Source organism: Chlorocebus sabaeus, unplaced genomic scaffold (assembly GCF_047675955.1).
Source record: "Chlorocebus sabaeus isolate Y175 unplaced genomic scaffold, mChlSab1.0.hap1 unalloc_scaffold_159, whole genome shotgun sequence".
NCBI lineage: Eukaryota > Metazoa > Chordata > Mammalia > Primates > Cercopithecidae > Chlorocebus > Chlorocebus sabaeus.
In genome coordinates this window covers 319,973-334,840 of record NW_027327401.1, presented here as the reverse complement: position 1 = coordinate 334,840, position 14,868 = coordinate 319,973, and the positions used below count along the sequence as shown (strand labels likewise).

Sequence of the window (14,868 nt, the reverse complement as noted above, 5' to 3'; positions counted from 1 at the left end):
GATATGGAAGACAGAAAGATAGTGAGTGTTTTTCTGTTTGTTTGGATGAATGTGTCTTTGGGGTAGTCACTATTAACACTGGGTGTATTTCCTTCCAGATCTTTTCCAGTGTACCTACAAATATATATGTACACTTTGTAAAACACAAAATAGTACCTGATAAACACTGAGTCCCCCTACTCCCACTGCGCAGTCTACATGGACATCCTTTCATGGTGATACGATGAGACCTGATCGACTCCTTTTGTTCGCTGGAGTGCTAGGTACTAATAGCTACAGATAACTCACCTTCAGTGGACGTTTGCCATATGACAGGGTCTGTGCTCCAGGCAGACTACATGAAGTGGATCTTAAGGCTTTTTACAACAATGCTATGGGTGAACACAGTAATTGTTAACATTTTGCAAATGATAGGATTGCAGTAGAGAGAAGCAAAGCTGCTTGCTCAAACTCATGGCACGATTCCCAACAGAGAGAGAGAAAACTTTTAAAACAATTGTTGTTATAGTCAGGTGATTTATGATCATTTGAAGAAATAGTGCATTCAGTGAATACATTTCAGGGTCTGGTACAGTCTGGGAGCTGTTCCTGAAAATGCACTGGGCTAGAGGTAAGGGAGCGGTCCATTGGCCCTGGACCCCTAGTGCAAGGAGGGAGGTCCCGGGGAGAGGGGGTATGGAGAAGAGGTCTCTGAACAAACCTTGCAACGTCCATTTCTGCTGAGTCTGGTTCGAGGTGTGGCTCTTGACATGTACACTTTTCAGAGATACTTGGTTAAGATTTTTATCATGGCTCACCTGAGCAGCCATGGTTTCGAACTACCTGGAGATGTGGTCTGGAAGGCCAGTGCTATGGCCATCCTTCCCGCTCCTGCAGGAGGGGAGTCATCCTGGGACTAGAGGGCTTCGCCTGTAATCAGCTATCTCATAATAAGTGGATTTGATGCTGGTTTCGTTAGGTCAGGAAATTTCCCATTTGGAAGGAAAACGGATACTTGTTTTTGGGTTTTGCTGAGGAGCCACAGGGTTTAGAGCAGGGACTGGAAGTTTGTTGAGACACACGTGAGTGCACTCAAACATCTTCCATGAAACATGGAAATAAAGGCAGTGTTCCAGAGAGGTCCCTGGCTTTGGGATATAAATATTTCTGTAACAGAATGGTACTGGATGTCTGCTGTATTTTTTTCTCTGCTATTTTGGCAAGTTTTATTTGGTGTGTGTCTCCTGTACACAAGGTATGACATCAGTTTTTGCCACCAAGTATTTACAGCCGTTGGTTACCTCCTATGTGGGTCACTTTTGTGCCGTGGTTTCTTTGAGGAAATTGTAGGTCTCCTACCCAAAGCACATTGCCCATTTCAAGGTGCTCCTGGTTTCTGAACACCTGTGGCAGTGCCTTCCATGTGGGTGAAGCCCGCCGAGAAAGTACCCCTCCCCAGGAGGTGGGGACTGGTGATTGCCTGAGTGAGGAGGCCGGGGATGAGCTCTGGACTAGAACTTGTGACCGGCTGCTTTTCCTTCCCCTCGTCTCCCTCCTATTTTTCCACCACCCCCACTTTTTAAAAATTTCTTATAAAAAATTAAGCAAGTATTTTGGTTTCCTTTATTCGCTATTCCTTTCTAATCGTATGCAGAATGAGCCTGGGAAAGTGGAAAGGAAAGTTGTACTTAGCTTCAGATGATCCTACCAGCCCCGCATTGAGGGGCTTCCATCAGGTGGCATTGTCAAGTGGCGTTCTGGAGGTTCTCCTTTCAGTCCTCAGCGTTAACCAGCAGAGGCAGGTGGCACTTATTCCTGGTTAATGTTGAGGAAGTTGAGCTCAAAGTGGCTAAGGGAACTTCCCAAAGTCACATAGGAAGTAGCAGAGTAGAACCAAACACAGATTGTCTCTGAATCAGGCAGGTCATCAGATTCCAAAATGGGCTGTTAATTTTTGGAGGTCAAAAAGCTGAACAGACAAAGCTATTTCTTTTTTCTTCTTCGTCGTCGTCGTCGTCGTCGTCTTCTTCTTCTTCTTCTTCTTCTTCTTCTTCTTCTTCTTCTTCTTCTTCTTCTTCTTCTTCTTCTTTTTCTTCTTCTTCTTCTTCTTACTCCTCCTCCTCCTCCTCCTCTTCCTCCTCCTCCTCCTCCTTTTTTGAGCTAGGATTTCACTATGCAGCCTAGGCTGGTCTAGGCTCAAGCTGTCCTCCTGCCTTAGCGTTCTGAGTACTGGGCTTACAGGTTTGTGTCACCACACCCAACAGAACAGACATTTCTTTAAAGAAGACATGCAAATGGCCAAAAAATATGTGAGAAAAATTCTTAGTATCACTTATAATCAGAGAAATGCAAATCAAAACCACAGTGAGGTATCATCTCACCTGTCAGGATGAGTATTACCAAAAAGACAAAAAATCCTGGCGAGGATATGGAGACAAGGGAGCTCTTACACACTGTAGGGGGGTGTAAACTAGAGCAGCTGGCTGGGCGTGGGGCGCACGCTGACATCCCAGCACTTTGGGAGGCGGAGGCGGGCAGATCACTTGAGGTCAGGAGTTTGAAACCAGCCTGGCCAACATGGTGAAACCCCGTCTCTACTAAAAACACAAAAATTATCTGGGAGCGGTGGATCACACCTGTAATCCCAGCACTGTTGGGCGGCTGAGGTGGGTGGGTCACTTGAGGCCAGGAGTTCAAGACCAGCCTGGCCAATGTTGTGAAACCCCATCTCTACAAAAAAATACAAAAATTTGCCAGGTGCAGTGGCGGGTGCCAGTAATCCCAGCTACTCAGGAGGCTGAGGCATGAGAACCACTTGAACCTGGGAGGCAGATGCTACAGTGAGCAAGCCGAGGTTACACCACTATACTCCAGCCTGGGCAACAGTGAGACTCTGTCTCGAAGAGAAAAAAGAGAAAGAGTAAGAGTAAGCTAAGGCACCCACTATGGCAAACAGTATGGAGGTTCCTCAGAAAACTGCAAATGAAATTATAGTGTGATCCAGCAGTCCCACTACAGTGTAGATACCCAAAGAAAAGGAAATCAGTGTCAGAGGGGCATCCGCACCTCTGTTTCCTACAGCACTGTTCACCATAGCCAAGATACGGAATCAGCCTCGGTGTCCAACAGCAGATGATGGATAGAGAAAATGTGGTCTTTATACACAGTAGCATACTATTCAGCCATAACACAAGATGAAGTCCTGTTATTCTCAGCAATGTGGATGGAACTGGAAGATATTATGAAATAAGCCAGAGACAGATAGTTACACAGCACATGTTCTCTTATGTGGAAGGCAAAAAAGAGTGGATCTCATTGAAGTTGAAAGTAGACAGAGGATCCTAGAGGGTGAGAAGGGTGGGGGAAGAGGGAGATAGGGAGAAATGTGTTAAAGGATACAAAATTCTAGCTGGATAGGAATAAGTTCTAGTGTTCTATAACATAGGATGACTATAGTTAACAAGAATATATAGTTTCAGACTGGGCGCGGTGGCTCATGCCTGTAATCCTAGCACTTTGGGAGGCTGAGGTGGGTGGATCACCTGAGGTCAGGAGTTTGAGACTAGCCTGGCCAACGTGGTGAAACCCCATCTCTACTAAAAATACAAAAATTAGCTGGGCATAGTGGTGAGTGCCTGTGTAATCCCAGCTACCAGGGAGGCTGAGGCAGGAGAATAGCTTGAACCTGGGAAGCAGATGTTGCAGTGAGCTGAGATCACACCACTGCCCTGTAGCCTGGGCAACAGAGTAAGACTTTGTCTCAAAAAAAAAAAAATGTGTGTGTGTGTGTGTGTATATATATATTTCCAGATAACTGGAGGAAGGGTATTGAACGTTGCCAACACAAAGAAATGATAAATGTTTGAGATGGTGGATATGCTAATTATGCTGATCACCTACAATACATGTATTATAACATCACCATGTGTACTACATACATATGTACAGTACACAATTATGTGTCAATTAAAAAAGAAAAAACTGAACTTAGATTGGAATGACTATGAAGTAGCTAGCTTTTTCATATTTTTTATATAGACCCTAGGCATTTATTTTAGGTAAACTACCCTTGGCTTCAGGAAATGTTTAGTATTTGAATTTTAGCCTTGCATTTTATAATACAGAGAAGTAAAACTGTAGGCTTGCTTTAGATACAGTCACAGGGATTTGCCGTGATGACCTTTTTATGTAATAAGGGGGAAATATACCTGAATTAATAGGCATACATGCTCAGTTTGCTCCCTCGTACACATTTTTAGTTGTTGTCCCGGCATTGTGATACTTATGTAAACAGTATGAGATAGGTAGGAATCAGAATTTTAAGGTAAGAATACTTAAAGTTATGTATTTTTCAAACTTCCAAACTGGATATTTTACATGTCCATTATATAACTGTAATTAAATTATCAAAAAGACAATACCTGTCTTTAATATGGGTGATGCTCTAGTTTTTCTTTTCTTTTTTTTTTTTTTTTTTTTTTTTTGAGACAGGGTCTCACTTTCTCCCAGGCTGGAGTGTAGTGGTGCGATCATGGCTCACTGCAGCCTCAGCCTCATAGGCTCGAGAGATCCTCCCACCTCAGCCTCCCAAGTAGCTGGGACCACAGGTGTACAACACCATGCCCAGCTAATGTTTAAAATGTTTTGCAGAGACAGGGCCTCCCTCTGTTGCTCAGGCTGGTCTGGGATTCCTGGATTCAAGTGATTCTCCTGCTTCATCCTCCCAAAGTGCTGTGATTAGAGGCATGTGTTACTGCCTGGCCCCATATAAGTGGGATGATGACTTGAGCCTAGGAGTTCCACACCAGCCTGGGTAACATGGCACAAGACCCTGTCTCTACAAAAACTAAAAAAATTAACAGGTCATGGTGGCACCTGCCTGTGGTCCCAGCTACTCCAGGAGGCTGAGGCGGGAGGATAACTTGAGCCCAGGAGTCAAGGCTGCAGTGAGCTCTGACCTTGTCATTGCATTCCAGCCTGGGTGACAGAGTGAGACCTTGTCTCTTAAAAAAACTTACTGGCTACCTGATTATTCATAGGAAAAAAACCTGAACTCTTCTCTAAACCTCATACCTAGTACAAAAATTAACTCAAAATGGATCATAGACTAAAATGTAAAATGCAAAATAAAGATGAAAAGGGGAGCTAGAGACTGGGAGAAACTATTTGCAAACCACATGTCTGATAAAGGCCTCATATCTATAATATATAAATAACTATCCAAATTCAGCAGTGAAACCGAATCATCTAGTTTGAAAATGAATAAAAGACCTGAAGAGACATTTCAGATAACATATAAGCACATGAAAAGCTGTTCAACATCATGAGCTATCAGAAAAATGCACACTAAAGGCACGTCACTATACACCTATCAGAATGCCTAAAATAAAAAGTAGTAACAAGACCAATGCTGGTGAGGACGCGGGGAAACGGGATCACTCACACTTGGCTGGTGGGAATGGAAGACGGTACAGCCATTCTGGAAAACAGCTTGACAGTTTCTTAAAAAACTCAATGTGCAATTGCCATAGGATGCAGCACTCACATTCATGGGCAGTTATCCCAGAGAAATGAAGACTTATGTTCACACAAAAGCCTATATGTATCTGTTCATAGCAGCATTATTTATAAAGGCTGGAAACTGGAAACAACCTGGAGACTGCTCAGCAGGTGAATGGTTAAACAAACTGGTGCACCCAGACCCCAGATACCACTCTGTAGTAGTTAATGACATCCTTGTTCATCAGTCTTTCAAACTAGAAACCACCATCATGTTTACTCCCCTTTTTTCCATCCTGGGTCTGAGTGGACTTCATTTTGCATTTCTTTCCAATGCATTTTCCCTCTGTCCTTTCTGGTTGCACCTCATGCCTCATTTGAACCGTTGTAAGAGCCACCAAATTGTTTCTCTGTCTCATCATGGAATCCTTTCTACACTTCATGCCCCACATTGCCATTGGAACAATCTTTCCAAAACATGAACAAACTAACTTAAAAGAAATATCCCAGGTAGCCTTCCAAATAAGTATAAGCTTTCTGTTAGAAGTTTGACTTCTTGTCTATAGGGAACCCCAGGACTGTAGAGAGACGGATTTGCTGTCTGCATTTTCAGATCAGGCAGAAATCCCTGGAGGGGCCCATGTGGAATAGTGGCACAAATACCGGTTCTAGAATCAGAAGCCCTCATATCCTGGTTCTAACACTAGCTGGATGTTCTTGGGAAAGTTTTGATTTCATAACCTCAGAAACTCCATTTCTTAAGAAATGGAGATGGGAAAACATACTCAAGGGATCACACAAGGCTGCTGGGAGGAGCAGATGAGGGCCATGGTGAACATGCTGTGTAATCCGTGAAGTACGTCGTATGTGTGAGAAGTGGAACTGTGTGGATAGCGGTTCTGGAATCATTGTATGAAAACGATGGAAAGCACATTCGTAGTTCTGCCTGATGATACCACTGGGCACCTGTGTTGTACGTGACTGCAACATGGGTGAGGCCCGGGTCAGTACAGCTCACAGTTTGGTTTTCATGCAGTTAGAAAGGCCCGAGAGGACCCTTCCCCCCTCCAGCTGTAGGAAGGAGGCGGCTGTCTCCTGCCTCTATTTGGTGGGAATGTCTGTGGCTCCTTGGGGACAGGAATGCAGGGAGTGGGGGAAGAAAGCCGGCCTGACTGCTCGCTAGTCACCGTTCCCCCAGGAAGGAGTGGAGGGGTCATTTCGTGGTAACTCGCCAAGTCTTTCTTAACCCATCTGCTCTTTGAAATGACCAGCATGACAAGTAAAAGACCCGTTAGAGACAGATGGGCTGTGTGTCCCGTGCGTTTATGGCTTTGTGGCCTCAGAGCTGCCAGAACTCGATAGCTTTCTGGGGAACGGTGGGTCAGCCAAGGGGCTGAAAATAGAGGAAGAAAATTCACCCTCACTGCTCTGGTCTGGGAGTGATGACTGAGGAGAGCGGCATGGAGGGCCCAGCCGTGGGGTCCCTCTCAAGCACACCCTCACCGCAGTGGGAATGCGGGTCTCAACCTCCCTAGGCCTCCGTGATTTTCGTCTGTCACATACTCACCTCCAGCAGGGACGTCTATGGTGATGAGATGAGGGAGCATCCTAGCACATGTGGCACTTAGTAGGCTTGTGGTGAGTGGACGCTGGCGTCAGTGGAACAGGAGACTGGGCGCTGCATGTGGACGCACTCACGTGCTGGTGGCATGAGTGGACAGAGGGGAGAGGGACGCTCTGCCGTTCTCCTTTTGGTCTGTCACTCCCGCTGTTGTGAACAGAATCCGTGAGTGTATTCTGTTGCCCCAGTCTACTTGGTAGGCTGATTGTTCAATTTTTTGCTTCCACTTTTGATTTCTTAAGAATGGGAAAAGGAATACTTCAGTTACTTTTCTGGTTGATGGCATACTTTCCTTGATATCACCTTAATGCTTTTTAATTTCTATGTATTTTGGATGCTGGAGCTTGCCTGACATCTGTGTTTTTAGGCCTCACCCTCGCGCATAACTGTTGGCCACACCAGGACCAGAGAGAAGTGACCAGACCGATTGGTAGCAGGGCTAGGACTGGAATTCTCCAGCCTTTTGGCGCCCAGCAGGCTCTGTTTTCTGTATTGCACTGCTCTTCCCTGTTTCGACCCCTGTTAGGACAGTGGATGTGAAATGTAGCTGGACGCTTTTGGGGGTGTGCTAGGAGTGTGGCAGATGCCTCAAACTGGCAGGCAGATGCCTCAAACTGGCATTTTCCCCTGATTCTGAATTCTCATGGCTCAGAGTCAGTCTCTAGGCTACGGACCGGGAAGACGCAGGAAGTTGTTTTGTATGACAAACTATGCCAGGGCATTTTTTTCACCCGGCAATTTATTTGGTTTGGACTGGAATAAATCTCTGATATTGTTTTCTTTGACAATATTATTAGGGAGTGGAGCCTGACTTGTTAACCTAGTCCGATTCATAGTGCTTAGAATCTCAGTGAGTGTGTGTTGAACGGAGTGGAAGTGTGAGAGCATCTTGGACAGTGGTTTGCAAACCTAGCTGCATCTGGGGGGCTGTGAAAAACACATGCGTGCTTACTCCAGACCAGTTGAAATAGAATCTGCAGGAATGGAGCCTGGGCAGCTATAGTGCTGTTAAAAACCCCCAGGTGGTTCTGATATACCCTAAAGGTTGAGTAAAGGTTGAGATCCACTGATCCACAGTGAATTGGAGTCCTGGATCATAGACACGCCTTACGCTTTCACCAGCTTAGAATGGTTCTTGTGCTTTAGAACTGTGAAAAAGTGTTATGCAAACAAGTGTGGAAATAGCCTAAATGCCACATCCTGTTACTACCTGTCATGAAGTACATTGACCAGTTATTCACTCTATTCTGATCTCTACCCATTCCACCTTTTCTTCATGGAACAATAATTTGACAGTTGGTTATGCAGAACCAGAGTAAGTCTAGTTTGATTGGCGGGAAACGATTTTGGGTATGAAGTACTCTTTAGGCATTGATTGAACTCTTGTTTGTACCACCGCTGTGCTGGACAGTTTATAAATATTACTTCTTTAAACAAGGCCTATGGAGTCAGGCTGCCTGGGTTTTGCTAAGTAGTTGTGTCATTTGGGGCAAGTTTTTAAGCTTATATAAACCTGACTTTCATCTATGAAATGGGATGACAAGGGGTCATTATCATCTCACAGGATCGTGTAAATGTGTGTGTAAAGTGCTTAGTTTCGTGCCTAACACATAATAACTAGTTAATAAAGTTATTACACCATCGTCGTCATATTTAAATGTAAATATTAAGAGCTAATAAATGTGTAAAAGGTACTATACGTTTACCCATTGACTACTTTAGTTTTAAGTGGTTGGGTTAATTTATCCCTTAAATATTGGCCTCTTGAATACCTTGAATTTCAATTGAACGTAGCCAGAGGATTTCATAATTGGACCATTGCCTCTGGAAGTTGGAGCTTTGTTTGTTCGTTTGCTTTCACTTCCTACACTAAACATGTGGCTGTGCACACCTTTATGGTGACTTCTGGTACTGGGGAATCAAAGCTTCATTCGCTTCTTTGGAGGAGATGATCTTATGCTATATGAAGCACTCAGACTTTGTTAACTGTGTACCATCCAGACAAGACCAGGTGCTTCCCATGGCAGCCTGTCCTTTTCTTAGCTCTCTCATCAATCTAGCCTGTTCCTTCTATTCCTCTTTATACTAGAACTTGTCTTTGAACAAGGAATGTTGTTTTGTAACTGCTAGGTCCCCAGCAATTAGTAATGCCTAGCACATACTAGGTGCCTTCTGAATGTTAATAGGTGATAATCTAGCAGAACACAAGATAAATCCGCAGATTGAGATTTAAGCTGTGTGGTATGAACGCTGCATTGGCAAACTTATTAAATCAATTTTGTTAATACAAGTTTAACATATTTTAGTAACTGACTTAATTCAGGAATCATTTACTGAGTGTCTTCTAGGCCAGACACTGGGGACAGAAAGGTAATAATATATGATCCCTGCCTCATGCACAGGAAGTCTAGTGCGATGGACAGACACGTGCCAATGGCTGCCATGGAATATGGTGAGCATTAAGATAAAGGGGCACCCTGTGTGCCCTTGGAGCACAGAGCAGGGTTTGTGTTCTGGGAACATCGGCTCCATGTGAAAACACAATTTAAATTTTCTTTTTTCTTTTTCTTTTTTTTTTTTTTTTGAGACAGAGTCTTGCTCTGTGGTCCAGGCTGGAGTACAGTGGTGTGATCTCGGCTCACTGCAACGTGCTTCCCCCAGGTTCAAGCGATTCTCGTGCCTCAGCCTCCCGAGTAGCTGGGATAACAGGTGTGCACCACCACGCCTGGCTAATTTTTGCATTTATAGCAGAAATGGAGTTTCACCATGCTGGCCGGGCTGGTCTTGGACTCCTGACATCAGGTGATCCTCCCACCTTGGCCTTCCAAAGTTCTGGAATTATAGGCATGTATGTATTCATCCTTTTAAATATCTGCGGGTAGCACTTAACTTTAAATGGGTACTAATTAAACTATTGAATGACTTTAGTATGGATTGAATGACTTTGCTTGGGCCTCGTTTTTAATTTCCTTCATTAGAGGAAAAAAAAAAAAAATGCACGTTGAATATCCCTCATCCAAACTGCTTGGAACCAGAAGTGTCTCAGATTTCTTTACATTTTTGGATTTTTGAATATTTGTATTATACTTGCTGGTTGAGCATCCTGAATTCAAAAATTCAGAGTCTGAGCTGTTCCAATGAACGTTTCGTTGAGCGTCACGTCAGCACTCAAAAGTTGTGGATTTCAGAGTTTCTGGTTAGGGAGACACATCCTGTATGGGTGCTGGAATGTCGCAGGAGTTCTGGACCAGAGGTTGGGTGACTAGGGTTTGGTTTTCGCTTTGTTACTAAACAGGCTGTTTTCTTCCATAAGCTCAGCTTTAAATCCCCCGGTTGTCAAAGAAAGGAATGGGCCATCTGATGTTTAAGGCCTCTGTTAGTTCTGACTTGGAGACACCTGACTTCAGTTCATCTTCCTTAGGAGGGGACAAAGAATATGGGAATTTTGAAATTGTTAGTCAACATCTACAGGGTCGTTGCAGCCTGGTTTTGGGTAAAGGTCATCTTTAGTGAGCCCAGGGAGAAACAGTGGTTTAGCTGTCAGCTGAGAGGGATAAGTGGTCCTATTAATTTTCCTCTGTGTTAGTGAAAGCATTGTTAAGGGTCACAGCGTTAGTGGAGCTGGCTGGAAAGAGGAGGGGAACTCACTGTTGCAGGTTATATTGAATGTCTTTTCAGTCACTAAATGCTTTTTATGATATGTTTTTCAGGATTTCAGTGTTGTATGATTTCTCTGTGTTAAGCACAGGAAATTTAACATCAGCAAAAAAGAATGCTCTTTCTTTTTTTTTTTCTTTGAGATGGACTTTCGCTCTTGTCGCCCAGGCTGGAGTGCAGTGGCGTGATCTCAGCTCACTGCAACCTCGACCTCCTGAGTTCAAGGGATTTTCCTGCCTCAGCCTCCTGAGTAGCTGGAATTACAGGTGCCCACCAGCATGCCCGGCTAATTTTTGTATTTTTAGTACAGATGGGACTTTGCCATATTGGCCAGGCTGTTCTTGAACTTCTGACCTCAGGTGATCTTCCTGCCTCGGCTTCCCAAATTGCTGGGATTACAGGCATGCGCCGCCATGCCTGGCCTTGAATGTTCTTTCTATGGGAATCTACGAAAGCCAACTTTTGAGTCTAGTGGCAGAAAACCTCTTCTTCATTGTTTAGCTGTGCTGTCAGCTTGGAGGGCTTCAAGTCCAGCTGAAAAAGCTGTAGTATTTTAGGTCAGTTGGCTGTCTTGGAGAACCTCATGAGCACTGGGCTGGAGTGATACTGTCAGAGTTCATGAGCTGTTTGAGACTCTCAAAGCCTAGATACTGGGGTTGCCCAAATACGTCAGCTGGACTCACTGTTTCTCTCGGGAGTCGGGGGATGGAAAATGCTGTGGTCTTAACTCTTCTCTTAATTTTACAGTACTGTTATTAATGGTAGGAATGATTTCATACGTTTGCATTTCGCTTTGTAATTCACAGAGAATTTTAAAATCCGTTATCTGATTTTATTCCCTCAGCAGTTCTGTGAAAAAGGTAGAGCACTTTCATATCTTCTGTTTTCCCATGATTCTCTTGTGGCTCACAGAAGCTAAGAGCCTTCACCAAGGTCATAGGGTGAATGAGTCGCAGAGCTGCGAGTAGAGGCTCAGGCTTCTAGTGACCCTGTTTCTTCCTTGATAGCTCGCTCTGGTGGCGCTATGTTCAGGTTTGGTCAGGTTTGGTCAGGTTTGGCGCATGCTCGGTTTGGTCTTTTGTAAATCCCTGCCCCATTTCGGGGGAGGTTCTTGGGAGGCTTCTATTCGTTTTGGAGCATTTAAGTATCTTGTCCTCTCTCCCTCTTCCCAGATGCATGGGCAGTTCTGCAGGCCCCCAGGCTGGCCCTTGTGCGTGGGGGCGTCTCCTGCCTCCACGTTGCTTGCATGCCCCCTTCTGAAGGTGCTCTTCCCCGCATGGAACCCCCTCGTGCTGCCTCCACACTGCAGGCTGTTCGGTAAATGTTCCTAAGTCAGCATCGTTGTTTTCTAGAAATGGGACGGGGTATGGATGCCAAGTTCTTTTCTGTGTGAAGTCTTCGATTGTATCATCTTGCCTTCCCTGTGTGTGCTCCTTGAGGTTGTCGCTGTGCTGTGGTCATCTGTGTTCCCTAGGGTGCCTCCCTTGGAGTCCTGGCGGTATTAGACATGTAGTCAGTGTTCACAGCCTAAATGAAAGAAAGGCCAACAGAGTCATTAAATCTGGAAAATGACAAGTGAGGGAAAGGAATTTTTATTGGAGGCATGTGAAAAAGAAATCTTTTTAGCAAAGTTGACCTGTTTCTCAACTGAAGTTGAATTTCAGCTCAGAAAAGCAGCTGTGTGCCCAGATGGCTTTGGGATTTCAGTTTGTGACAGATGAATTGAATTTGTTGTTGTATGAATGTGTTATCCTTTTGTGGTTTTATTAGGCCTTTCTCCCAAACGGAATCGATTTTTCTATAAAACTCACACTTCCTTTTTGAGAAGTGTAACACCAATTGTATGGGATGGTCTCCCAAAAGATTACCAGCCAGGAACCGAACACACTGCCTGAGACTCACGGCCCCTGGTTTCTGCCTGTGCAGCTGCAGGGCAGAGAGGCACGCTCGAGCTGAAATCAAGACGCATGTCTGCATCTTCTCTTTCTTGACTGCTGTTTCGTCTCTGAGCTGGCCTGCCTTCAACGTCTAGGAGCTTGGTGGGTGTAGACACATTACGGTATGGAGGAGGGATATGGCGTTGACACAGCCAGGAGACTCGCTGAAGTCTCTGTTCTCTTCCTGCTCACTGCTCTCACTTTGTATGAGTCACATTTGTAGGGCTGTGCACAGTGGCTTACACCGGTAATCCCAGCACTTTGGGAGGCCAACCTGGGAGGATCTCTTGAGCCCAGAGTTTGGAACCAGTCTGGGCAACATGGTGAAAGCCCATCCCTACAAAAAATAAAAATTAAAAAATTAGCCAGGTGTATTGGCTTATGCCTGTAATCCCAGCTACTGGAGAGGCTGAGGTGCGAGAATCACTTGAGCCCGGGAAGTCGAGGCTGCAGTGAACCATCATCACGCCACTGCACTCCAGCCTGGTCAGAGCAAGACCTTGTCTCAAAACAGACAAAAACAAACAAACAAAAACCCATGTGTAATAGTGGCAGTAGTTAACTTTTGAAAGTTTGAAGAAAAGTTTCTAAATCACCTGTGACCATGGACAATTTACTTAGCCTTTCTATGCCTCAGTTTCCTCCTCTATGAAAAATGAGAGAATATGGTACTGATCTTACAGGATCATTAAACCATTGCCCAGATTGCTTATAGAGCTAGAGCTTTTTCCTTGAAGTACATGAGTATGGCTGTCAGACATCTGAAACCCGAAGCCATCTTACAACATCATTTGGATACTACCCCCTCTCCGCCCTCTTTTTCCATTTGTAAGGGACAAGGATCCAGGAAGGAAAGAATCAGCTTACAAAGGCTTTTGTTACAATTAATCGTTCATGTTCTTTCTTTTGGTATCTTATTCTCTGTTTACATTTTTTTTTTTTATTACATTTTTTGAGACAGAGTCTTGCTCTGTCACCCAGGCTGGAGTGCAGTGGCACGATCTCGGTTCACTCCAACCTCTGCCTCCCAGGTTCAAGTGATTCTTGTGCCTCAGCTTCCTGAGTAACTGAGATTACAGTTGTGTGCCACCACGTCCAGCTAATTTTTATGTTTTTAGTGGAGACAAGGTTTCGTCATGTTGGTCAGGCTGATCTTGAACTCCTGAACTCAGGTGATCTGCCTGCCTCAGTCCCCCAAAGAACTGAGAGTACAGGTGTGAGCCACCGCCCCCGGCCGCTGTTTCCATTTTGTAACACTAGCGTCACCCCAGTGTAGGGTGGCTAGGGGTATTCTTCTTTCCTGTTTCCTGGTGTATTTTCCTCTACAGTATTGATCACTCTTTAACATACTTTTTGGTTGTCTGTCGCTACCTACAAAAATATATGTTCGCTGTTATATCACCAGTGCCTGGCACATAGATAGTCAATATTTGTTGAATGAATGAATGAATGAATGAATGGGCTGAAAGAACCTTATTCTTCTTTCTTCTGTCAGTTCACACCAAATGCTTTTGGAAAATGCTATATGAACAGGGATCATAAGCAGCAGAGGTTACACACATGGCTGTGGGATAGCCCATCATCCTCAGATACTTGTCTGGAAGGAGGTGGAGTACTTGAGTAGAAATGATACAAGATAACTTCTTCAGGAAATCAGCCAAGTGTCACAGCTTTTCACACAGGCGTGTGATGTTTGCGTATGTGTGTATGAAGAGCTGTCATGGCCTAGAATCACGGGCCTTTAGATCCCTTGTACAGATAGAAAAGTAAAGTCGGAGGCCCAGGAATGCTGTAGGCCACCAAGGTAGAGTCCCTGTCTGTCCTTCTCAGTGTCCGGTCACTTCTCACTGCACTCCCCTCTTTACTCCTAAAGCCACTTTCCCTGACTCTGAATGTGTAACCACGAGGGAGAAAATGTACTCCAGGCTCACAATTTGTGGAGAAAAAGCCCAACACCTAAAAATAATGTTCACAAAGTTTGTACCTAGAAAACGTGGCCATTTCTATCATGTCTTTGAATTTCCCTGTTTCTCATACATTTTATAAACAAGACAGTAGAAGGAGATTCGTGAACAGCAACTTTAGAACAAGGGGGAAAAAATCAAACCTAGAGCATTCCAGTTTCTGTTTTCTTCTCAGTTTAGGGCTGAGGCACTTTAGCTTCCTGTCTAAGGG

The 14,868-nt window shown here is 44.5% G+C and overlaps 1 long non-coding RNA gene across 1 annotated transcript; it reads right to left on the bottom strand.

Moving 5' to 3' along the window:
- Positions 1–994: 994 nt before the first annotated feature.
- LOC140711123 (uncharacterized) lies at positions 995–11,326 on the bottom strand. The gene is made up of 2 exons (XR_012092257.1): positions 7,046–11,326; positions 995–3,208 (listed from the first exon to the last, which is right to left on the bottom strand). It is a non-coding gene; the product is annotated as an uncharacterized lncRNA (long non-coding RNA).
- Positions 11,327–14,868: the final 3,542 nt, after the last annotated feature.